Source organism: Phacochoerus africanus, chromosome 4, assembly GCF_016906955.1.
Source record: "Phacochoerus africanus isolate WHEZ1 chromosome 4, ROS_Pafr_v1, whole genome shotgun sequence".
Classification (NCBI taxonomy): Eukaryota; Metazoa; Chordata; class Mammalia; order Artiodactyla; family Suidae; genus Phacochoerus; species Phacochoerus africanus.
In genome coordinates this window covers 10,276,718-10,302,604 of record NC_062547.1, presented here as the reverse complement: position 1 = coordinate 10,302,604, position 25,887 = coordinate 10,276,718, and the positions used below count along the sequence as shown (strand labels likewise).

At 49.4% G+C, this 25,887-nt stretch overlaps 1 pseudogene; it reads left to right on the top strand.

Annotated features, from left to right (window-relative positions):
* The first annotated feature begins 14,655 nt into the window (after positions 1–14,655).
* Positions 14,656–24,691, top strand: LOC125124131 (pepsin A-like; annotated as a pseudogene).
* The last annotated feature ends 1,196 nt before the right edge of the window (positions 24,692–25,887 follow it).

The following is a 25,887-nucleotide window of genomic DNA, read 5'->3' as shown; positions in this document are numbered from 1 at the left end:
CTGCCCCAGTGTTTTGTTTTATTTTATTTTTACCTTTTTTTTTCCTACTGTACAGCATGGTGACCCAGTTACACATACACATATCCATTCTTTTGTCTCCCATTCCCATGCTCCATCAGAAGTGACTAGACAGAGTTCCCAGTGCTACACAGCAGGATCCCATTGCTTGTCCATTCCAAAGGCAATTGTCTGCATCTATTAACCCCAAGCTCCCAGTCCATCCCACTCCCTCCCCCTCCCCCCGGGCAACCACAAGGCTATTCTCCAAGTCCATGAGTCTCTTTCCTGTGGAAAGCTTCCTTTGTGCCATATATTCGATTCCAGATATGAGTGATATCATATGGGATGTGTCTTTCTCTTTCTGACTTACTTCACTCAGGATGAGAGTCTCTAGTTCCATCCATGTTGCTGCACATGGCATTAGTTCATTCTTTTCTATGGCTGAGTAGCATTCCATGGTGTATTTATACCACATCTTCCTAATCCAATCATCTGTCGATGGACATTTGGGTTGTTTGCATGTCTCGGCTTTTGTGAATAGAGCTACAATGAACATGCAGTGGCATGTGTCTTTTTTAAGGAAAAGTTTTGTCCGGATATATGCCCAAGAGTGGGATTGCTGGCTCATATGGTAGATCTATGCAGAGTTTTCTAAGGTACCTCCATACTGATCTCCATAGTGGTTGTACCAGCTTACATTCCCACCAACAGTGCAGGAGGGTTCCCTTTTCTCCACACCCCCTCCGGCACTTGTTATTTGCGGACTTATGAATGATGGCCACTCTGACTGGTGTAAGGTGGTATCTCATGGTAGTTGTGATTTGCATTTCTCTAATAATCAGGGCTGTTGAGCATTTTATCATGTGCTTGTTGGCCATCTGTACATCTTCCTTGGAGAAATGTCTGTTCAGGTCTTTTGCCCATTTTTTCCATTGGGTTGTTGGCTTTTTTGAGGGTTGAGTTGTAGAAGTTGTTTGTATATTTTAGAGATGAAGCCCTTGTCAGTTGCATCGTTTGAAACTATTTTCTCCCATTCTGTAAGTTGTCTTTTTGATTTCTTTGTGGTTTTCTTTGCTGTGCAAAAGCCTGTCAGTTTGATTAGGTCCCATTGGTTTCTTTTTGCTTTTATTTCTGTTGCTTTGGGAGATGGACCTGAGATAACATTTGTAAGGTTGATGTCAGAAAATGTTTCGTCTGTGTTCTCTTCTAGGAGTTTGATGGTGTCTTGTCTTATGTTTAAGTCTTTAAGCCATTTAGAGTTTATTTTTGTAGATGGTGTGCAGGTGTGTTCTATGTATGATCTTTTTGATGTGTTGTTGGATTCAGTTGGCTAAAATTTTGTTGATAATTTTTGCATCTATGTTCATCAAGGATATTGGCCTATGGTTTTCTTTTTTGGTGGTGTCTTTGTCTGGTTTTGGGATTAGGGTGATGGCGGCATCATAGAATATCTTTGGAAGGTTCCTTCTTCTTCAATCTTTTGAAAATGTTTAAGCAGGATGGGTATAAGTTCCTCTTTGTATGTTTGGTAGAATTCACCTGTGAAGCCATCAGGTCTTGGACTTTTATTTGTAGGGAGTGTTTTTATGACATATTCAATTTCATTTATAGTGATAGATCTGTTCAGTTGATCTATTTCTGCCCCAGGGTTTTATATCCCTAAGACATCTCACCCCTAGTGAAAGAAGCTCAGAAAAGATCAGGGTACCAGGGATGCTCTGATTGGTCCACCTGAGGTCATGTTTCCAACCCAGGCCAGCCATCGTGGAGGGGTCTTGGGGTACTACAATTGGCTTACTTGGTCACATGGCCCTGCCAGGCAGCGTCTGATTAACAGTTTCCTCCAGAACCACAGCTCTGTACCTGGGGCTAAGTGGCTCCAAAGGATGTGACACAGGGATGTTCCAGATTTAGGAACAGGTTGTGATTACTGCAGCAACTCTGCCACCTTCTAAGAGGGATAGTAAGTGGTTAAAAAAAAAAAAAAAAGAGAGATGCTAGGAGTTCTCAGGTGGCCTAGTGGTTAAGGATTGGTGTTTCGGCTAGGTTCACCGCTGTGGCTGGGATTCATTCCCTGGCCCCTCCACATACCAAGGGCCAGGCCACAAAATAAAAAAAGACTCCAGGAGTTCCCGTCGTGGCGCAGTGGTTAACGAATCCGACTAGGAACCATGAGGTTGCGGGTTCGGTCCCTGCCCTTGCTCAGTGGGTTAACGATCCGGCGTTGCCGTGAGCTGTGGTGTAGGTTGCAGATGCGGCTCGGATCCTGCGTTGCTGTGGCTCTGGCGTAGGCCAGTGGCTACGGCTCTGATTCAACCCCTAGCCTGGGAACCTCCATATGCCGCGGGAAGCGGCCCAAAGAAATAGCAAAAAGACCAAAAAAAAAAAAAAAAAGACTCCATTCTTCTCAACTCAAGGACCTTTAACAGTGGCCTTCTGCTCAAGAAGGGCTCTTGTTGAAGCCCTGCTAACTGCGATTTCCCTTGTCCCCCAACCCCTAGTCACCAGCTCTCTGCCACCCAACCTCTGCAGTGTTTTTTCCAGTCTCACTTCTGGGGTGACAGACCCATGTGGATGCCTGAGCCATCCCCATCCTTTCAGGGGCCCAGCATGGCCCTTACCTTGGCCTCTAATTCTGCTGGCAGGGCCAACTGTCCAGGTAAAGGGCAGTACTGGGTGCACAAAGACTTCAGGTGTTCCTGAGTTTCCTCCAGAGAAGCATCTGGTTCCAGCTGCCATTGTTTGGCATGTTTGCAGACCCAGGCAGATGCCCAGGCTGGGGACAGCAGGGGTTAGAGGTGAAGGGAGGCCCTGATGGAAGAAGGGACAGGGAGGAATAAATAAGATGGAAAATAGGAGTTCCCATCATGGCGCAATGGCTAACAAATCCGACTAGGAACCTTGGGGTTGCGGGTTCAATCCCTGCCCTTGCTCAGTGGGTCTGGCGTTGCCGTGAGCTGTGATGTAGGTCGCAGATGCGGCTCGGATCCTGCGTTGCTGTGGCTCTGGCATAGGCTGGCATCTACCCAAGAAATGGCAAAAAGACAAAAAAAAAAAAAGATGGAAAATACACCCAAATCAATACACAGTTCCAGCCTTTACTTCACTCAGGCAAGACAAATGTCAACTAAAGGAATGCCTCCCTGCCTTCATTTTTTTCATTCAATGCAGATTTCCTGAGCACTTACTATGTGCCTGGTACTGTGGTGGACCCCAGGGATAGAGGGCTGGGTTAGGAACACATCACCCGGACGTGAAGACAGATAAACAGACAACCCTCAGTGGCAAGGGCCAGATGGAGAAAGCAACAGAGGTATTTAGATAGAACTGGGTTTTGGCTTAATGGAGATGCAGCAAAAAGTTTATAAGACTCATTTTCCAAGCTGTCTTCATGGAACTATAATGCCTCTCCTGGTGAGAAACCACCAATAACAGTCAAATAAACAGCCCAGCTGATTACACGTGCAGTCTCCCTGTTTCCTCATGAGCCCCTGCAGGGCGTGATCCCCATGGTACAGATGAGGGAAGTCTCCTCCCATCTTCTGGTTCCATTACCAGTGACAGGCACACAGTAGGTCCTCAATTAATCCATGTTGAATAAATGAGTGGATGGATCCATAAGTGCTTTCACTAGAACACACTGCTACACCCATGTCAGGGGTCATGCATGATGTCAGCATGGTGTATTTCCATAATAGCAACCTGAAAAGGTCAGGCTTGGCTCCCCAGATGAGCCTAAGGGTGGGGCTGAAGCAGGTGTCTGTTAATAAGCCTGCTGTTCTTGAATGTCAATATTGGCAGCCTACACCACCAACATGAGGATAAATTCTGATTTTCAAAGCAAGCCTTTTGCCCCACCCTCCACAGTTATCCTTTACTAATTGCAGTCCAGAGAGATTTGATGAAAGAAAAGGTAGGAAAAACAGGGAAAAGATAGATCTTGTAAAAGTGTAAATTGGTAACCTTTTGGAGATATTAGTCCTTAAAATAAGTATGGCCTCTCTCCTAGCAACTTTGTTTGTAAGGTTTATGCTAAAGCAATGATCAGAAGCACCCACAAACATCAGAGTTCCCGTTGCGGCTTAGTGGTAAGGAACCCAACTAGTATCCATGAGGTCGCAGGTTCAATCCCTGGCCTGGCTCAGTGGGCTACAGATCTGGCATTGCCATGAGCTGTGGCATAGGTCACAGACGCAGCTCGGATCCTCTGTTGCTGTGGCTGTGGCATAGGCTGGCAGCTGTACCCCTGATTTGACCCCTAGCCTGGGAACTTCCACATGCCCCAGGTATAGCCCTAAAGGGGGGGGGGGAGGCAGAATTTCCTTCTTTTTTAAAGGCTGAATAATATTCCATTTGTAGAAAATGTCTACCACATTTTCTTTATCCATCCAACTGTTGATGGATCCTGATTTTAATTTTGGGGGAATAACTACCCAGAAGTGGGACTGCTGGATCAAATAGCAATTCTCTTTTCAAGTTTTGGAGGGACCTCCCTTCTGTTTTCCAGCAGCTGCATCCTTGTCCACTCACACCAGCACAGGGTTCCACGTCCTCCTCAACACTTGTCATCTTTTGTTTTTTATAATGACCACCCTAGTAGGTGTGAGGTGATATCTCATTGTCACTTGAAGTGCATTTTCTTGAGGATTCGTGTGAGAGGATCTATCCTCATTCCAAATTTACAGAAGAGGAAACTCCCGTCCAGAGATGAACTTATCAAGGTCACATGACCGGTAGGTGTCAGCGGTGGGATTTGAACCCAGGCAGAAGAGCTCCAGAATGTACTTGCCTGGCCAGGATGCTGCAGTGTCTTCCATGTGCTTAGCAACCCAGGGATCCTGCTGTTTTATATTCTGTTCCTTTCTCTCTCTGACATATTGGAACAATTTCTCCCAAAACTGAATATTCTCCTAAAAATGCAATTTTCTTTTTCATTTTTCTTTTTATGGCCACACCTGGGGCATATGGAACCCACTGCACAAGGCCAGGGATCAAACCTGCATCCTTAGGAACACTATATCAGGTTCTTAACCCACTGAGGCATAATGGGAACTCCTATGCATTTAAAATTTTAAAACAGTCTCCCAAAGCAACAGAAATAAAAGCAAAAAGAAACCAATGGGACCTAATCAAACTGACAGGCTTTTGCACAGCAAAGAAAACCACAAAGAAATCAAAAAGACAACTTACAGAATGGGAGAAAATAGTTTCAAACGATGCAACTGACAAGGGCTTCATCTCTAAAATATACAAACAACTTCTACAACTCAACCCTCAAAAAAGCCAACAACCCAATGGAAAAAATGGGCAAAAGACCTGAACAGACATTTCTCCAAGGAAGATGTACAGATGGCCAACAAGCACATGATAAAATGCTCAACAGCCCTGATTATTAGAGAAATGCAAATCACAACTACCATGAGATACCACCTTACACCAGTCAGAGTGGCCATCATTCATAAGTCCGCAAATAACAAGTGCCGGAGGGGGTGTGGAGAAAAGGGAACCCTCCTGCACTGTTGGTGGGAATGTAAGCTGGTACAACCACTATGGAGATCAGTATGGAGGTACCTTAGAAAACTCTGCATAGATCTACCATATGAGCCAGCAATCCCACTCTTGGGCATATATCCGGACAAAACCTTTCCTTAAAAAAGACACATGCCACTGCATGTTCATTGTAGCTCTATTCACAAAAGCTGAGACATGCAAACAACCCAAGTGTCCATCGACAGATGATTGGATTAGGAAGATGTGGTATAAATACACCATGGAATGCTACTCAGCCATAGAAAAGAATGAACTAATGCCATGTGCAGCAACATGGATGGAACTAGAGACTCTCATCCTGAGTGAAGTAAGTCAGAAAGAGAAAGACACACCCATATGATATCACTCATATCTGGAATCGAATATATGGCACAAAGGAAGCTTTCCACAGGAAAGAGACTCATGGACTTGGAGAATAGCCTTGTGGTTGCCCGGGGGGAGGGGGAGGGAGTGGGATGGACTGGGAGCTTGGGGTTAATAGATGCAGACAATTGCCTTTGGAATGGACAAGCAATGGGATCCTGCTGTGTAGCACTGGGAACTCTGTCTAGTCACTTCTGATGGAGCATGGGAATGGGAGACAAAAGAATGGATATGTGTATGTGTAACTGGGTCACCATGCTGTACAGTAGGAAAAAAAATAAAAGGTAAATATATATTTAAAATAAATAAATAAAATTTTAAAAGCGAAGATCTCATGTTAAATGTTTTACTACAAAAAATAAATAAATACCTTTTTTTAATGAATAGTCCTTTCTTTTTTTTTTTTGTCTTTTGTCTTTTTTGTTGTTGTTGTTGTTGTTGCTATTTCTTGGGCCGCTCCCGCGGCATATGGAGGTTCCCAGGCTAGGGGTCGAATCAGAGCTGTAGCCGCCAGCCTACGCCAGAGCCACAGCAACGCAGGATCTGAGCCGCGTCTGTGACCTACACCACAGCTCACGGCAACGCCGGATCGTTAACCCACTGAGCAAGGCCAGGGACCAAACCCGCAACCTCATGGTTCCTAGTCGGATTCGTTAACCACTGCGCCACGACGGGAACACCTGAATAGTCCTTTCTTATTGGAGAAGGATGTAGGAGTTGACTGCCAATATACACTAGGTTTCTTTTGGGGTGTTAAAATGTTCTAAGTGTAAATTATGTTGATAATCATACAACTCCTGGAATATATGAAAAACCACTAAACTGTACACCTTAAATGGTAGAATTTATGACATGTGAAATACATCTTAGATATATAGATAAATAGATAATATATATCTTATATATGTATATATAAAGGAGAATTTAAATATAGAGAGAATTTTTTAAAGAACTGAAATTTAATTTAAAACGGAATTACTAATTGATCCAGCATTCCCACTTCTGGGTATTTAAACCCAAAAAAATTAAAATCAGGATCTCAAAGGGATATTTGTACCACCATGTTCATTGCAGGTTTATTTACAATAGTGAAGAGTGTAAATTAGTACAATCTTTTTGCACAGGATTTGTCTTTAAAATATGTTTGTCCTCTATAGACATAAAGAATAGTTCTACCATTCTAGGGCCATAAAGATTAAATTAATTAATCTTTAGAAAACATTTAGGACAGTGCCTGTCTCACAGTAGCATGAGCTGGTTCTATTTTACACGAGAGAAAGACCAAAATTGTGTAACGGTAGTTACATTCAGATGGAAGAAATATGGGCCATTTTCCCGATCATCTTGTATTTTCTTGGTTTTTTGTTTTTGTTTTTGTTTTTTTCAGGAATGGCACTTAAGATCAGAGAAAGCTAAGCGTTACTCCACAAAATACAGGGGTTTCCAGAGTTCCCATTGTGGCTCAGTGGATTAAGAACCCAACAAATATCCATGAGGATGCTGGTTCCATCCCCGGCCTCACTCAGTGGATTAAGGATCAGCATTGTCGCAAGCGGCAGCGTGGGTTTGGCGTTGCTGTGGCTGTGGCGTAGGCCTGCAGCTCCAGCTCCTATTCAACCCCTACCCTGGGAACCTTCATAAGCCGTGGTTGTGGCCCTAAAAAAGCAAAAATGAAGAAGAAGAAGACAGGGGTGTCCAACAGGCTGGGGTTGCCTGCTGGAGCAAATTGATTCCCATAGAAAAAGCTATCCTGGGAGTTCCTTTTGTGGTGCAACGCGAATCGGTGGCATCTCTGGAGCCCTGGGAAGAACGTTCAATCCCCAGCCTGGCATGATGAGTTAAGGATCCAGTGTTGCTGCAGCTGCAATTAGGTGTCAGATCTGATCCCTGGCCTGGGAACTCCACATGCTGCAGAGAAGCCAAAAATGAAAAAGGGAGGGAGAGAGGGAGGGAGGAGGGAGAGATGGAGGGAGGAGAGAGGGAGGCAGGGATGGAGGCAGGGAGGGAAGAAGGAAAAAAAGCAATCCTGGACGAGACGGTAAAAGACTGACATCTAGTGGCCAAGGAAGATATTGCCTGCACATTCCTATCGTCCAAGTTGTCCGCTGGTGGACCTGCCCATTTTTTCCATCTGCTTGTAAGGGCCGTTTGGCAACATGAAACCACTGTCACATCAACTCTCCTTCCTCTAGATCTACTAATCACACTTTGACAAATAGATTCTAGATAGATAGATGATATATAGATAGAGGGAGCTATGTAGATATATAGACATATATAGGTATAAAATATTTATTAGCTATAAATATTGTCCCAGGAATTTGATTTATACTAGAGAAAGTTGGAAACCACCCTAGACTCTAACAGTGGGGAAGTTATCACCAGGAAGGAATCTGCTTCTGGATCTTAAAATGCTGAGGGTGGCCTGATTTGGGAATTGCAACCCGAATCACAGATCACAGGCACACAGGCTCCCTCACCTCCTTCAAGCAGATGAGCCCCTCCTCTGTCTCGAGTGTCAATCTTCCCTGCCTCCTCCTGTGCTTTCCCTTCCCTCTACCATCACCCCTTCACCCACCACATCATTTCTTTATCTGGTGATTATCTGTCTCCTTCTTTGGAGTATAAAAGACAGCGATTTGGGTGATTTGGGTCTGCTTCCATCCTTGATGAATCCCCAGTGCCTCAACCAGAGCCTCAGACGCCATAGGCACTCAATAAATATTTTTGTGTTGAATTTTATGGGAAAGCAATGTTAAGAAAACGCCATGTCATAAGCTCAGGCTGAAGACACCTCTCAAAAGCAAGAGGTGTGGCCATTGCACTGTATCAGTCAGCTCAGGCTGCCATAACAAATAGCACCAACGGGGCGTCTGAAACAACAGGCGTTTGTTTTCTCGCGGTTCTGGAGGCTGGAAGGCCAAGATCAGCGTGTCCACAGGGTTGTTTCTTCTAAGGCCTCTCCCTTCGGCGTGTAGACAGCCGTGTTCTCTCTGTGTTTTCATAAGGTGTTTCATCTGTGCGTGTCTGTCCTAATCTTCTCTCTTTTTTTAAGATTTTTATTTTTTCCATCACAGCTGGTTTACAGTGTTCTGTCGATTTTCCACCGTCCAGCAAGGTGACCCAGTCACACATACATGTATACATTCTTTTCCTCACATTACCCTCCATCATGCTCCCTCCTAAGTGACTGGATATAGTTCCCAGGGCTGTACAGCAGGCTCTCATTGCTGATCCATTAAAGACAATAGTTTGCATAATCTTCTCTTCTTATAAGGACCCCAGTCAGATTGGCTCAGGGCCCACCCTGGTGACCTCATTTAATCTTAATCATCGCTGCCTCCACATAGAGTCATGTGAAAGAACTGGGGAGTTCGGCTTCAACCTATGAATTTGGGGGTGGGGAGGAGCACACAGTTCAGCCCCTAACGCCAATAAGCACAAAAACCCCTGGGCTGCTTCAAAAGAATACAGAGTCAGCTTAAGGGATTCCCGTGGGCCAGAAAGGGGACTATTTTAGCATGAAAATAAAAATGATTATAATAGATTATCACTCGTGGATTAAAACAAGAACCTGTGAGTCCATGCTGACCAATAAATACAAAGAAAGAAATAAACAAATAGATGAGGTGCAAGGAAATCTCTTCCTTATCAGAGGATGACAATTTTTTTTGCATATTAACATTTTTTTATTACAATTTTTTAAATGTAAAACAAAAGACAGAGAAACTTAGGACTCTACCACCATCATTTCAATAACTGATTCAGGCAGAAGTCCTTGACGGATGCCTAAACTTTGGATGAAGGTTGGAAGCTTACTTGTACGGTCTCAAAACACCTCCCGGCCCGAAAGGCTCTGTGATCGCAGCTCAGTAACTGAAGCAGAGACCCTTGGCAGTGAACAACACCTTATCCAAGAAACTGAAGTTAAGGTCACCAATAAAAAGACAAGCCAACATCATGGACCTCCTGACACCATGCACTGAGAAGGACACAGCATCGCTTCTGTGATATTCCTGCCAAAAAAAAACACATAACCTCTGACTTCCCGTTGTGATTCAATGGTAACAAATGTGACCGGTATCCAGGAGGATGCAAGTTCCATCCCTGTCCTTGCTCAGTGGGTTAAGGATCTGGAGTTGCCATGAGCTCTGGTGTAGGTTCCAGACGTGGCTTGGATCTGGTACAGCTATGGCTGTGGCATAGGCCAGCAGCTGCAGCACTGATTCAACCCCTAGCCTGGGAACTTCCGTAGGCTGTTTTGTGTGTGTGTGCCTTTTTTTTTTTTTTTTTTAGGGCCACACCCACGGCATATGGATGTTCCCAGGCTAGGGGTCGAGTCAGAGCTACAGCTGCCAGCCTACACCACAGCCACAGCCACAGCAATGCCAGATCCAAGCTGCATCTGCAAACTACACCACAGCTCACAGTAACGCTGGATCCTTAACCCACTGAGTGAGGCCAGGGATCGAACCCACAACCTCATGGTTCCTAGTCGGATTCATTTCCATTTCGCCATGACGGGAACTCCATAGGCTGTTTTTTTGTTTGGTTGGTTTTTGTTTTCCTTTTTATGGCCATACCTTCGACATATGGAAGTTCCCAGGCTAGGGGTCAAATAGGAGCTCACGGCAATGCCAGATCCTTAACCACTGAGTGAGGCCAGGGATCAAACCTGCATCCTCATGGATACTGGTCAGGGGGGTTCGTAACCCACTGAGCCACAACAGGAGCTCCCATGGCCTGTACTTTTCAAAACTGCCAGTGTCGGGCATGACAAAGACAAGCCGAGGAGCCATTCCAGACCAAAAGGGACTGAAGCCGCCCAGTGGCCAAAAATAATATGTGACCCAGGATGAAATTCTGGAACAGAAGGGTCACTAAAAGGGATGATTTTAGGACAATTGGTGGAATTGGAATATGCTGAGCATCAGAAAATAGTGTTGCATCGGGGATAAATTTCCCGAATATGCTCCTTGTGCCGTGGTTCCGTAAGCAAATGTCTTTGTTCTTTGGAGAATCACTCTAAAGATTTAGGAGTACAGGTCGTGACGTCTGCAAATGATGCAAATTATCCAACAAAAATGATAATAATAGTGTGTGAGTGTGTGTGTGAGTGTGTGTGTGGAGAGATAGTAAATATGATAAAAGGTCAGCAATAGGTGAATCTGGGTAAAGTCCATAAGGGAGTCTGTGGCCCTATTCTTGCCATTTTTCTGTAGATTTAAAATATTTTCGGAGTTCCCGTCGTCGCTCAGCGGTTAACGAATCTGACTAGCATCCATGAGGACGCAGCGGGTTCGATCCCTGGCCTCGCTCAGTGGGTTAAGGATCCAGCATTGCCGTGAGCTGTGGTGTAGGTCACAGACACAGCTCGGATCCTGCGTTGCTGTGGCTGGGATGTAGGCCAGTGGCTCAGCTCCCATTAGACCCCTAGCCTGGGAACCTCCATATGCCATGGGTGCGGCCCCAGAAAGTCAAAAAGACCAAAAACTAAATACATAAAATAATAAAATATTTTCAAAATAAAACGCCTTTTAAAATGCTAAATGTTTTCTGCCAACAGCAACAACAAATGAAGAGAATATTCAAAAAAAAAAAAAAGACTTACCTTGGGAAGGGGAGGTTAGGAGCGATTTCATCTCTCATAATGTTCCTGTGCTTTGGCCATGAGCAAGGTCACATTTCTTTTCTTTCCACAGCAGAAGGGAGAGAGAGGGGCCCTATATTCTTCTGTGAAACCATTTTATTCTGTCAGTGACCAATCAGCTTAAGTATCAATGCCTTGGTTGGTGGGGTTTTTGCTTGTTTGTTTTTTGCTTTTCAGGGCCGCACCTGCAGCATATGGAATTTCCCAGGCTAGGGGTGAGTCGGAGCTACAGCTGCCAGCCACAGCCACAGCAACGCTGCATCCAAGCCTCATCTGGGACCAGGGATCAAACCCGCATCCTCACGGATACCAGTCAGATTCGTTTCTGCTGCTCCACAATGGGAACAGCATGGTGGGTTTTCTCTCTCTCTCTCTCTCTCTCTTTTTTTTTTTTTTTTTTTCTGGTTGGTTGTTTCTTTATTTTTTATGCCTGCACTTGCAGCACACAGAAGTTCCCGGGCTAAGGGGTCCAATTGGAGCTGCAGCTGCCAGCCTGCACCACAGCCGCAGCGACAATGGATCTGAGCCACATCTGCAACCTACCCACAGCTTGCAGCAACACGGGATCCTTAACCCACCAAGTGAGGCCAGGGATTGAACCTGCATCCTCACAGACAGTAAAATCAGTTTCTTAACCCACTGAGCCTCAACGGGAACGCTAATGCCTCGTTTTATAAATAAGGACGTTGAGGCTCAGAGAAAGATCATTCAAGGTCACCAACACGGAGGCAGGGGCTGAGCCAAGGCCTGACCCCTGTTGAGTGGCTCTTCTTGAGGTTTACACACGGCGTTCTCTGCACTCTGGGCCGGGCTGGGGTCAGAGATGCAGTGAAAGGATGTGTGAGACTTTGTCCCTGTCCTGGGTCACAGTCCACACTGTGGGAGGAGCGGGTCCAAGTGCTTGGCACTGGCTGGACAAGGCAGTCACAGGACAGCAGACAGGGATGGTGTTAAACCCTAAGGTAGGACTGGGAACTACCGAGGGTTTTTCTTCATTGGTCTCCAGATGCCTTCTTGGGCATCTGACCTGCTCAGAGCCCAGGAGGCTGCCCACAGGCCCCCAGGGTGGGCCGAGAAGATTTAGCAGAGCTTGGAAATACGGAGGGCACAGCCACCCACGCCAGGACTCACCCTACTCCCAGCCCCAGCCCCCGCATCCCTCTGCCTTCAGAACCCCAGATTCTGGAGTTCCCACTGTGGCACAGTGGGTTAAAGATCTGGGGTTGCATCAGTTGGGGCGTAGGTTGCAGCTGTGGCTCAGATTAGATCCCTGGCCCTGGGGAACTTCCATGTGCAACGAATCCAGCCAAAAAAAAAAAAAAAAAAAAGGAAACTTACTTTGCTGTACAGCCGAAATTGACAGAACAATGTAAATCAAATGTAATAAAAAAAATTTACCCTAAAAAATAATAAAATAAATTTTAAATTTTTTTTAAGAAAGGAGTTCCCGTTGTGGGTCAGCAGTAACAACTCAACTAGCATCCATGAGGATTCAAGTTCCATCCCTGGCTTCGCTCAGTGGGTTAAAGGATCCTGCAATGCTGTGAGCTGTGGTGTAGGTCACAGATGCAGCTCAGATCTGGCATTGCTGTGGCTGTGGTGTAGGCTGGCAGCTGTAGCTCTGATTAGACTCCTAGCCTGGGAACTTCCATATGCTAGGGTGCAGCCCTTAAAAAAATAATTTTAAAAAAAATTAAAAAAAAAAATAACACGCAATTCTGGTGGTGCTGCTCCCTCCCTGGCCCCTTCCTCTCCCCCTCCCACTGCCACTGGCTCCCATGCCTCCCAGCACCCCTCTTTGGGGTCACTTTGCCCGCCCCTCTATACACAGCCCCTCTCTAAGTCTCTTCAATCAAACCTCGGGGTGGCCACTTGTCTGCTGCAGGGACTCTGACCTCTATGCCAGGTGAGGCGAAAGATGCATCTAAAGGGAACAGCATATGCCAAGGCCCAGAGGCCAGGGAGGCCATGGCTCTCTGGGAGAATCCCAAGGGCCCAGGCCAGCTATGGACCTCCTGGAAGACTGGAAGGCAAGCTCTTTCATCTCAAGTGGCATCTCTCAGTATTGAATTGGGGACGGGGACCCCTCCCTCCCTCCCTCCTGACACCTCCGTCTCTCCCTCCATCCACCATGGCTGCCTGCATGACCCACTGGCAGAGATCTGCCTACAGTCTTACCTGAGCCAGCTGTGGGGGCCGTGGACTGGGGCAGAGGGGCCAAAGGAGGCAGGCCTAGGGCTTCACTCCCTTTAACGTAGGCCCACCTCCTGCTGCAAATGATAACATGCTCAGCAGGTGTTGCCTGTGCACCAGCGGTACGACTTCAGAGCCTCCAGCTAAGGCTCAGAACCCTTCTCCAGCTACCCTAGGGATCAAAGCTCATTCCAGAGGGTCAGCTGGGGTGCTTACTGCTCCACCATTAGTCCAGCCTGTGCCAGGTCCAGATCCCTGTGAAAAATGTGATGCCCACTGGGGGATTTTAACTTCCAACCCAGATATTATTAAAATAGCGCCAAAGCCTCCTCCTCCATGACGGCCTCCAGGGTGCACCCTGGAAGGGAGCTCCTCTTTCTAAAAGACCCATAGCACTTTGTCTCTTTTCAGCATCCTGCTCTAGCTAACTATTACTATCATTTTCTGTCTTTTATTATAGTGAATTTTATTTTTCTTTTTGGGCCGTACCTGCGGCATATAGAAGGTCCCAAGCTCGGGGTTGAATTGGAGCTACAACTGCCGGCCTATGCCACAGCCACAGCCATACCAGATCCAAGACACGTCTGCGACCTACACCACAGCTCACGGCAACGCCAGATCCTTAACCCACTGAGCGAGGCCAGGGATCAAACCCACAACCTCATGGATCCTAGTCCGGCTCGTTAACTGCTGAGTTCCATGAAGTGAACTCCTATTATAGTGATTTTTAAATGGGTCCTAGTCCTCTTATTCAGATATGAACCCAGTGAGGGCAAAATGCACAGCTGATCTATCTCTCTTGAGCTTACTGCCTGGAAGATCAAATGAATGAATGAATGAATGAGGAGATGAACAAAGCAAAGGCCTCATGAGGTGTCTGGGGGCCCAGGCAGTCAGCCATGGTGGGTGGCGTGAGGTAAGAAGAGGGCAAAGCCTTCCACTTGTATTGTGGCCTCACCACCCACCTCGGCTGAGGCATGAGGTCACCGACTGCTCCCGCTGCTGCAGCTCTTTTGAGCAAGAGGGCTTGGTGCCCCAGCTGCTCTGAGCATGGCTTTGTCCATCTGAAACAGCAGGATATTAAATACCCTCCGGTCACACCCCAGCTCCCTCCATGGTAAACAAACATGATAAAGACACTAGTCAGAAGCCAGGAGCCAGTTCACTGCCAGAAAGAACAGGGCCTCCCTCAAATCAGATTGGATCAGAAAAGGCACAGAGGATCAGGTCCAGTGCTGTGATCACCAGGGAGTAATGTGACGTGAGAGATAACGGAGAACAAAGGAGATGAGGGCCGCTGGTGGGGACCCATTATCAGCGGAATGAACCTTGACCTCTGTCCCCAAGAGGGGTTCACTCCAAGCCACCGTCTCCAATAGGTTTCTGCTGTAACCCTGGGCAGGTCCAGCTCAGAGGAGGCACCAAGAGGACAATCGAGAGGCTGCGAGGAGCAGAGGGGGCCTTTGCGAATCCCTTTGTCCCCGTTGTTGGAACTTCAAGCCAGTTCCTTGGTCATGCTCCAGTTCTCGGGAATTTTCCATACCCCGGTTCACATCTCCATCCTCCGCCAGCCCACGCCCAGGTTCCAAACTTTTCCTTGTCGGCTTCCAGTTCACCCCTGTTCTGCCCAGGTCTGAATGTCGGCCTCCCCCAGGCCTTTCTCTTGCATTTCACCCAGAGCAGGTGTCAGAACCCTTTCTGAAGGCCGACCAGCTGGTGGTAGGTGGTTGGGGTTGAGGGCCCTGGCTATGCCTTTCTTTCCCCAGACCCTGCCTGAATACACCCTGCCTGAGTACAACCCCTGCCTCCCCTCATTGTCCTCAAAAGCTCGGACCACCCAGGGCTCCATGCCTTTCCCATACAAGGGCCGGTAGAGTTGGGGCTGTCAGGGCCCAGGACAGTTCTCCTTCCCCTTAGTCCTTGCTCCTGAAGGCAAGTGGGCTCCTTTTGTGTCCAAGTGGAAACTCATTCATTCATTCATTCATTTAACTAGTCTGCAGACTTTGGCAAATTTATGGTTACCAAAGATGACAGGTGGTGTGGGAGGGAGGGGTGGGCTGTGGGTTTGGGATGGAAATGTCCTAAAATTAGGTTGTGATGATGGCTGTACAACAATAAATGTAAGAAAATTCATTGAATTAAAAATGTAAAATAAAATAATCTGTATGGAACATCTATTTCACCAGCTGCCAGATGGCATCTCAGCTTCTGCTTACATACATCCCAAGCAGCAGAGCTCACTACCTGGTGAAAAAGGCCATTTTCAGAGTTCCCATTGTGGCTCAGTGGTAACAAACCTGACTAGTTGCCATGAGGAGGCAGGTTCCATCCCTGGCCTTGCTCAGTGGGTTAAGGGTCAAGTGCTGCCATGAGCTGTGGTGTAGGTCACAGACGCAGCTTGGATTCCGAGTTGCTGTGGCTGTGGTGTAGGCCTGCCGCTACAGCTCTGATTTTTCCCCTAGCCTGGGAACCTCCATATGCTGCAGGTGTGGCCCTACGTGTGAGGTTGACTACAGTGGAAAGCTACCCAACTGGAAACTTCCCCAGAACACGGCTCAGGCAGGGACCATCTTATCAGGAAATTTTCTGTTTGGGGTAATGGTAAGGGTGACGTTTGGTGGCTGATAAGGCCATTCCCAAGGACTCGAACTGTATAAAAGGAGCAGTCTCCTGCCTCCTCTGCATACCTTCCATCCATCTTCCCTTCTCTGGAGACTTGGGAGCCGAGAAGAACCATGAGTGGCTACTCGCTGCTCAGCTTGGTGGTGCTCCTCCGAGTGCCTCTCATGGGAGTCTGGGGGACATGCCGCACAAACGCTTCCAGGGGGGGTATTTTCTTTTCCCTTTGCTGCCTTTGGCATCACATCTCTTTCTGCCATATCTTTCCTTTCCCTTCTTCCCTCCCACAAGTCCTCTCTCTTCAAACTGTCTCATGGTCTCCCCCTGCTCTGCCCTTTTGGGGACACAGCACGCGCAGAGTGGTTACCAGCCTAGCCTGGGCCTGGTTCCCGGCTCCAACTCCAGCCCCCCGGCACTTTGGACAACGCCCTAACCCATCCTCGTGCTCCTGGCCCCAAACAAGCATCTCCCTTCTCAACTTCTTCTTTCCGCTCCTGGACCTGCTTCCTTCTCCTTCCAGGGTCTCCCCCCGCACCCCAGGAGGGGACCCCTGCCTGATCACTCTTCTTCCCTCCAAACCTTCTGTTGGCAAATGCTCCACAGGGTCCCGCTGGTCAGGAAGATCCTTGCGGCAGAACCTGATCAGATGGCAAGCTGAAGGACTTCCGGAAGACCACAAACACAACCCAGCAGCAGTACTTCCCCGAGGAGCCCGCTTCCCTGATAGCGATGAGCCCCTTGAGAACTACCTTGTGTGAGTAGCCCCAGGAACCCCGGCCCAGGGTCGGGGTAGGGCAATCCCAGAGCTCTGAGCCCCCATGCACAAGTAACCCAGGAGCTGCTCCCTAATCTCAGAGGCACAGGGAGGGCAGGAAACTCCATCAAACCTGTTGCTCTCATTCATTCATTCATTCCCTCGTTCACTCATCCAGTATCTGTGAGCTCCTCCATGTGTATCACACAGCGGGCCCAGGGAAGCAGCAGTGATGCCCTGAGGGAGTTCATATGCCTGGTAGTAGACAGGCGACAGTCGCCTCGCAAAGCCTGACAAGTACAACCAGTCTGAGACTGGTTGATCGTGAAGGTGACACACTGAGTGTGTAGCAGGTTGGTAGGTCAGAAACGCCTCCCCTCGGGCAGTGAGGAAGAGTAGGGGTTCCAAGAGGACAGGTGAGGGTCCCCAGAGACAGGACAAGCTTGTTCCAGCCCTGTAACTGCAGGGAGCAGAGGGCCTTTGAGCAAAGAAATTGGTGTTCATTTTCAAAGCAAGGCCCCGGCGGTGGCAGTGTAAAGCCTGGCCAGAGTCGGGATAAGAGTCTGCATCCTAATTGCTTTCTCATTTGCCTAACTAGAGGGGTTGACAAGGCCGACTGCGGTTTCAGAGAAGATCACTCTGACTCTTCTATGTGGGACCCCACACCCTGCCCTACCACCTGCCACACACTCGGTGTGTCACCTTCACTGTCACCAGCCTCAGCCTCAGTAGCTCTTGTGTTCCCCTGTGTGAAAGCCAAGATAGAAGCCAGGTTTGCCTGGCTTAGAGCTTTAGCCTATGAACCTGCCAGGCCTGGAGCAAATCTACAGCGCTAATCCTTTGGGGCCAGTCATTTAAATTATCTGAGTGAGCCTCGGCTTCATCTTCTGAAACAGAACCATGAATAATCAGAAGGATCGAGTAATTCATGCAATAATGTAGTTTTTGTTTTTTGTGGGGTTTTTGTTTTTTTCTTTGTTTTTTGGGTTTTTTTTTTTTTTTTTTTTTTTTTTTTTTGAGTGCTTAGTACAGGGCCCCCCTGTAAAGCTTGGCAAATTAGCCCATTTGCTCACTTAACAAATATTTACGATACCACCCATGCACCAGAGGCTTTCTGCCAGGAGCTGGGGTGACAGTGGTGACTAAGCAGATCCTGGAACTTGTATTCTAGAAGGGCAACAAATAAGAGACAGTCAATAAGTATGGACGATCATTCCAGGCAATGACAAGTGCCACAAAGAAAAATTAATTAATTCGGGTAAACGGAAGAAGAAGAATGGGGCGGGAGCAGGTGTAGTAAAGGGTCTGGGAAGACCTCTTAGGGGAGGTGACATTTGACTAGAGCTTCTGAGGATGGATTAAGAAGGCCAGCTGAGGAATATCTAGAATAAACCCTTTCCTAGCACAAGGAATACAAGTGCACAGGCCCTGTGGATGGAAAGGGCTTGTCATCAAGAATAACCATATCGGCGTGGGGGAACAGAGCTGGCAAGGGAGAAATGCTGCCACTAAGGGTTAAAAATCTTGGGAGTTCCCATGGTCTCCAGCAGTTACAACCCTACATCCATGAGGACGGGTTCCATCCCTGGCCTCGCTCAGTGGGTTAAGGATCCGCACTGCCATGTGAGCTGCGTGTTGGTCACGACTCAGCTCATCTCTGGCATTGCGTGGCTGTGTGTAGGCTGGCAGCTGAAGCTCTGATTGGACCCCTAGCCTGGGAACTTCCACATGCCGCAAGTGTGGCCCTAAAAAAAAGAAAAAGAAAAAAAAAAAACAATTTAATGAGAAAGTGCCTACCTTTCCTCTGCTGGACGCCATAAGGTTTCCAGCCCTGGGCAAGAGTGCACGTTCTCTAGGACCAAGCCTGAGACAATGCAAGGCATAGCTGAAGAGGGGAGGAACGGCAGGTTGTTATTAGGTGTTGAATGAGGCTTAGCGACGAACGGTCAGGGGTGGACAAAGGCAGCAATCATGGAAGACTTCACAGGAGGAGGGGAGACCAGGCTCAGCCTTGAAGGATGGATGCATTGGATAGAGAGGAAAAGGCGAGGAGGCTAGTAAGGGGAAGATGGGAGGGGATTAAAGAGATGTACCCAGAGACAGTCCCCGGGGAGGCCAGGCAGGGGAGTCCCCAGTCCGTGAGCCGTGCCATCCCCACCCCCGCAACAGATACTTCGGCACCATCGGCATCGGACCCCCCCCGCTCAGACTCATCACCGTCATCTTTGACACCGGCTCCTCCAACTGTGGGGCCCTCTGTCTACTACGCTTCTAGTCTCGCCTGCTGTATGCCCTCACCCCCGCCTCACCAGGAGCCCTGAACATTCAGCAGCCTCAAATAGGTCCGATTCCAACCTGCCAGAGTCACTCAGGGATTCCTCACAGGCAGTTTACTGAGCACCTACTATGTGCCCGGCACTGGGCTCAGATGCCTTGGGGGAGGGGGTCAAGGACTGGGCTCAGGTGCCCTCGGAGGGTCAAGGAGTGAGTCCCACAGTGGTCCCGGCAGTTCGTAGTCGGCGGCAGAGAGGTGAAATGCACGTGACCTGGGCAAGCCCCGGACCCGTCCCAGCCAGCCTTAGCCTCGTGGGGGGGTGGTCCTCTGGGAGGACCTTCCATCATTGGAAAGGTCCATTTGGTCCAACCATCAGAATGGACTAGGAAGGTCTGAGCTCCAAAGTCTGGGGAAAATTCACTTTCTCCTCCAAAGCCCCACCCAGAACGGGCACCCACCCTGGGAGATGCCCCCAGCACAGGATGCTCGCTCAGCTTTGGGAGTTTTAATCATGTCACTCTTCTTGCCCCTCAGCCGACCACAACCAGTTCACACCCTGATGACTCCTCCACCTTCGAGGCCCACCAGCCAGGAGCTGTCCATCACCTATGCCCGGGAGCATGACAGGCATCCTTGGATACGACACCGTCCAGGTGAGCACCTGCTGGTGAACCACCCTCATCCTCCAGCCCTGGGAACAGCTTTCTGGGGACCTTGGAAGCCAGTGTGCATCGCCCAAAACAAGCTCATCTAAGCAATACGGTCTCAGTGACCAATAAAGTAACCTGACTGGGACATGAGGAAAGTGCAGGGATGTCACAGCATTTCTAGATGGGGACAGCAGAGCAAGGGGCCGGGTGCCTGGAGCCACAACCACCCAAGCTGAATACTATGGGAGGGGCGAGCACCTCTTCTTCTTCCCCCTCCCCAACCCGACGCACCAAAAGTTCCACCCGCACCTCCCCACCCGGACACAGTGGGGGCTCAAGGGCTCTGATTCGCCTGGGGTTTCCCACTATGCATCTGATCCTCAGAACAAAAACACAAACGGTGACCATCTGTTCTTGCAGCAATTCTCACACCACGTCGCAGATGGTGGGCCCATCTGGAGCTCAGCCTCGATTTTGTCCTTCCAGTGGATCACGAGCATTCTCAGAGATAATCCCTCTCCCCTCCTTCCGTCGCCTGATGCCTGGAAGCCAAGCCCTACACAAAATGAACCAGATGCCCCTGGGCCAGGGCTGACACCCCCGAAGTTCAGCCAACACACTGATCCTGAACATCTTGGACCCCCGCCCCCCCCACCCCGGTTCCGGAGGCATCACGACACCAACCAGATCTTGGCCTGAGCGAGACAGAGCCTGGCTCCTCCTGTACTACGCCCCCTTCGACGGCATCCTGGGTCTGGCCTAACCCCACATCTCCGCCTCCGGGGCCACCCCTGTCTTTGACAACCTGTGGACCGAGGCCTGGTTTCCCAAGACCTCTTCTTCCGTCTACCTTAGCTCGTAAGTTGGGCGCAGTGGGGTCTCCTGGTCTACAGGCCACTGTCAAGGGCCGGGCGTGGGCAGAGAAATCTGGCTGGCAGAGGCTTAGAAAGGTCAATGTCTGGAGTTCCCGTGTGGCCAGTGGTTACAAATCTGACTAGGAACCATGAGGTTGGGGTTCGATCCCTGGCCTTGCTCAGTGGGTTAAGGTCTCGTTTGCCGTGACCTGTGTGGGTGGTCGCAGATGCGGCTGAGCCCGCAGTGGCTGTGGCTGGCTGGCCGGTGGCTACAGCTCAATTGACCCCTAGCCTGGGAACCTCCATATGCCAGAGCGGCCCAGAAAAGAAAAAGACAAAAAAAAAGAATAAATCAAGTGTTGGTTTTTGTTAAATAAGGTGTTAATGCAGAATAACCAAGGCGTGTCATCAACGTTCCTCGACACTCACATCCTTTGTCTTTTGAAGCCATTTGTCCTGCTCATTTTATCTTTAGGTTATTACCTGTCCCTATAACCCCGCTTGACCCAGGGACCTGTCAAGGTTTGACAGGGAAGGGGTGTGGTTAGGTGAGTGATGTCACCGTCCGGTGCGTGACCACTCTTTGTGATTCATTTCTTATCGTCATTTCCACTTCTTCCCTTCTACCCTGAAACTACAGAGATATTTAGACAATGAATATTCCAGTAACAAGGACCCTCCCTGTAGTTTACAACTGAAAGGCCCTTTTCTCCTTTTTTTTTTTCCTCTTTGGCCACTGAATATTCAAGTCACTCCTAAACATAATCTCCCTTTATGGGCACTTAGATATTTCAGGTTGGGGCCCCAATAGATCATTTTCCCTCCCCATCAGAGCACTATGGAATTTTTGGACCAGATGATTCCTTGTTGGGGGGGTAGGGGTGCTGTTCTCTCCATGGCTAGGAGTTAAGGATTGAGCATTGTCCTGCTGTGGCTCCAGTTCGATTCCAGGCCCAGGAACTTCTGCACACCGAGGGTGCTGCCAAAAATAAATAATAAAGGAGAATAGCTCTCAGAATGTGCATAATTTAATGTTCAGTTGAATGAGTGAATGAATGAATGAATGACCAATCCTGTCTTACCCTCCACGTTCCACGCAATGACGATGCGGGCAGCGTGGTGTTTGTTGGCGGCACCGATTCTTCTTACTTCACAGGAAGCCTGAACTGGGTGCCTGTTTCGTCGAGGGTTACTGGCAGATTACCTTACCTTGGACATGTGAGGGCACTGTGGATGGCAACATTCTGGCAGGGGCCCCAATCCCATTTCTTTACAGATTCACCATTAGCTAAGCACGCCAGGTCCCCTGGAACAGCCAGCACCCCGCGAAGGTGCTCCAGAAGGGAAGGCAGAAGTTGGCCGGAGCCAGAGAGCCCCGAAGACCCAGAAAGGTCACCTCCCTGGAAGGAAGAGGCTGTCTAGGACCCCCCCCCCCGCCACCCAAGGGCTCTCACAAGGTGGGACAGCCACTTTCCTTCTGGGCAAGGAGGCATAACAATCTACAGAAATCCTTGGAAGATCAAGGATTGAGGGACCCCCACTCTTTCTACCTAGCTCAGCATTTAGAGGACCTGTCACTTTCATCTAGGGTGGAGGGAAAATGGCTGAGACGCCTTCAGGACTTGTCCGTCCCCCATGCAGCCTCATCCTCCAGCTGTTCTTTTTCCACAGCTGGCCTGCTAGGTGACCATTCCTCTCATTGGCCCGGGATGCCTGGCTTTCAGTACTAAACCCAAGAGATCCTGGGCAAACAGAAACCCACTGATCACCTTGTCATCTGCCCCAGGCATGCTAAAAACCCACAGTCCTCGACTCCTGCCCCTGCTCCCCCCCCTCGTCTCCATCACTCCCCACCCTCCATCCCCTCTGTCGTGAGGTCCTCGTCATCTCATCACCTCTCCCTACCTCTGAGTGTCTGCTTCCCGCTTCCCCTAGAAACCTTCCCTGTTGCTCCAAGCCCCCTGGGGGAGGAGGGGGGTGTTCCGTTCCCCTGCACATGCCTGCTCATCCTATTCTTCCTCGAGCATAACTTTCCAGCTAGGGTGTGAGCTCCCTGCAGCCAGAACCATGCACCCATCTTGTCTGGCTTTGGCCTCTCCATGCCGACCAAGAAGGCACTTGAGTACATGAGTGAATAGAAGGAATGAGCATGTGATGGAGAAAGTGCCAATGTTAGGCACTGGCCAATGAATGGGGAACATGGACCATCCAGGGTCACCCGGTTCCCACCTGGCAGAGGTCCCCCCTGGGGGCTCAGGCGACCCTGACTCGCATCTCATCCTCAGCATCACCATGTACGGAGAGCATCGCTTGCAGCGGTGGCTGCCATTGGCCATTGTGGATACGGGCACCTCTCTGCTGACCGGCCCCACCATGCCATTGCCAACATCCAGAGCTTACATCGGAGCCAGCGAGAACTCAGATGGCAGGTGAGTCCAGCCCTGACTGCCCTGTGCTAGACCCAGTGGTGGGTCCGCCCCGCAGGAGGAAGGAGACTCTTCTAACTGTCGCCCTTTCCATGGTGATCAGCCTGCTCCTCCATCGACAGCCGCCTGACATCGTCTTCACCATCAACGGTATCCAGTACCCTCTGACCCCAGTGCCTACATCCTGCAGGTAAGGGGCCCCTGGGCCTTCCACCTAGATGTTCCCACACCGATGTGGCCACATCCAAATAAATGCACAAGTGAGAATTTGGATGCAGAACCCGTGGCGAGGCAAGGGGAGGCAAAGGCGATGGGTGGGCGTGAAAAGAGGATTCCTAGTTCAAAACCCCTGATTCCAAGCTCTGGGGAGGGACAGAAACGACTGAGGAGTGTGGTACAATGGCTTTTTCCTGCCTCTTTTGCGGCAAATTTATCAGCTTCCGTAGCTCATGTCCTGGTCTAAAGCTGGAGCTTCCCCATGCTCTGGGTGGGGTTGGGTTCATGGGCATTGACACATCCATCGACAAGGGTTGGGCAAAGGGAGACCACATTTTCTCCGCAGGACCAGGGCTTACGATGCTCCTAGGTCTCTGCCAAATATAAATCTTCAGTCAGATGAGCCCCAGGAAACTCTACCTCCGATTATAATGCCGGATGGAGACTCGTTTCAGCAAGAAGGATGGACGCCTAAGGCCCCTCCCCCAGTGACGTGGATTAATTAGGAAGGGTGGGCCTGAGCCATGGTGGGGGTTGGGGGTGCGGGGAGGTCAACTCCCCAGGTATTCTACTATCAGCCAAGGTGACGGGCCCAGTGACTTAGAGCATGAAAAGGACTAACAGCTGATCCGGTTTGCCCCTCGACAACTGGCTCAGAATAATGAGAAAAGGCTGTGGTCACCAACCCGCCGCTTTCCCAAATCCTTCCAGCAGCTGATTTCTCCCTAACCCCCTTAGCTCTGATGCTGATGTCAGGGTTGTGGCATCTTGCCAGGAACACTAGATAATGTCCTTAATCCCTGGAATCCTGATGCAGTTGGCCGCTTATGCGGGCAGACCCCAGGCCGGCAAGAACCGAGTCCCCCGGCACAAGCCAGGAAGCGCGTCCTTGCACATGCCTTGCAGTGGACCATGGCCCCGGATGCCACCCCCTGGCCACCTGCACTGCCGGTCTGTGTCCCAGCCCCATCTGATTCTCCTTTCCTCCGGACGATGACAGCTGCACCCAGCGGCTTCGAGGGCATGGTATTCCCCCACCCTCCTCCGGAGAGCTCTGATCCTGGGTGACGTCTTCATCCGCCAGTACTACACCGTCTTTGACAGGGCCAACAACGTGTCGGCCTGGCTCCCCGTGGCCTGAGCCTGCATCTCTCCAGCCACCTCCCCGGAATATCCCGCCTTGGTTCTATCCCCCGCGCTTCCATGTAGATAATTCGATCGCTTTTTTCCTCTGGATCGTGAGGTGGAATCTTTGGTCCTGTTCCCTGTCACACCAATAACGTAGAATAAATCATCACCTCCTGGAAAGTGCTCTGTGGGGTTGTTTTTCTTCATCAGTTGTTCTCTTCTTACATCAGGTGGGTCCAGACCACCAGGAGGGGCGTGGAGGGGACAGAATGACCACATCCACTTGGACAGCACCAACACAGTGACAGCGGCAGCCCCACTTGTAACAGAGCTGGAAGACAAACGCGGCTTCAGCTGGTCCAGGTGGAGTATCATATAAAACACACTTGGAGACCAAAATGCAGGCTCCTTATCTCCTCATAGGCAGAGCACCTGACTTCTTGGTTAGAGGAGACTCCTTATTTTTTCACTCAAGCCAAGAAGAATCATGAGAAAAGGAAAGAGGTCCAGGAGAATGACTGCGTCACGGATGTGACCTTCCTAGGGAGGCTCCGCAGAGCGGTGTGCCCCATAGGAGGGCCAGAGCAGTTGAGATAGGGCTAACTACCACCCAGAACCTACCAGGTACAGCTCTGCATTAGCTGGTTGATGCAGACGAACCCTTGGCAGCCCTCCACCCACTGCGTCAATCCCTTTCATCCCATTGGTGTTGGAAGAAACAGATTCTTCCTTCACCCAGTCAGAGGTTGTGCGAGAGGGACTGACATTCCTGTGAGCAATCTGCCTAGAGACAGCCATCCAGGAAGATAACGAGAGTCGCCTCCTCAGAATGGTTTTTGATGCAACAGCATCAATGGAACATCTGAAAGTAAGCGTGGAACAGGCAATCCTGGGTCCTTCTTCAAGGTTTCCCAATACGCTGGGTTCCAAAGGCACTGAAACTCCTGGCACAAAGTGAACTTTGCACTTTGAACTCAGCTCAGATTTATCCCTTCCTCCTCTTTTGCTGAAAACCTATCTTGTCCCGTGCTCCCCTCCCACTCGGAAGTTGGAAACTTCCCACCGCACTGCTCTGCCGGTTCCAGTCTAGCCTTGCTGGAGACACTGGCCCCCTCAGGGCCAGAGCTCCCGGGAGTTGCCCCCCCCCCCACCCTCTTCATTTGGGGCATGACTTTTGGCCCCAGAACCAGATTGCTTTGGAAAACTCTT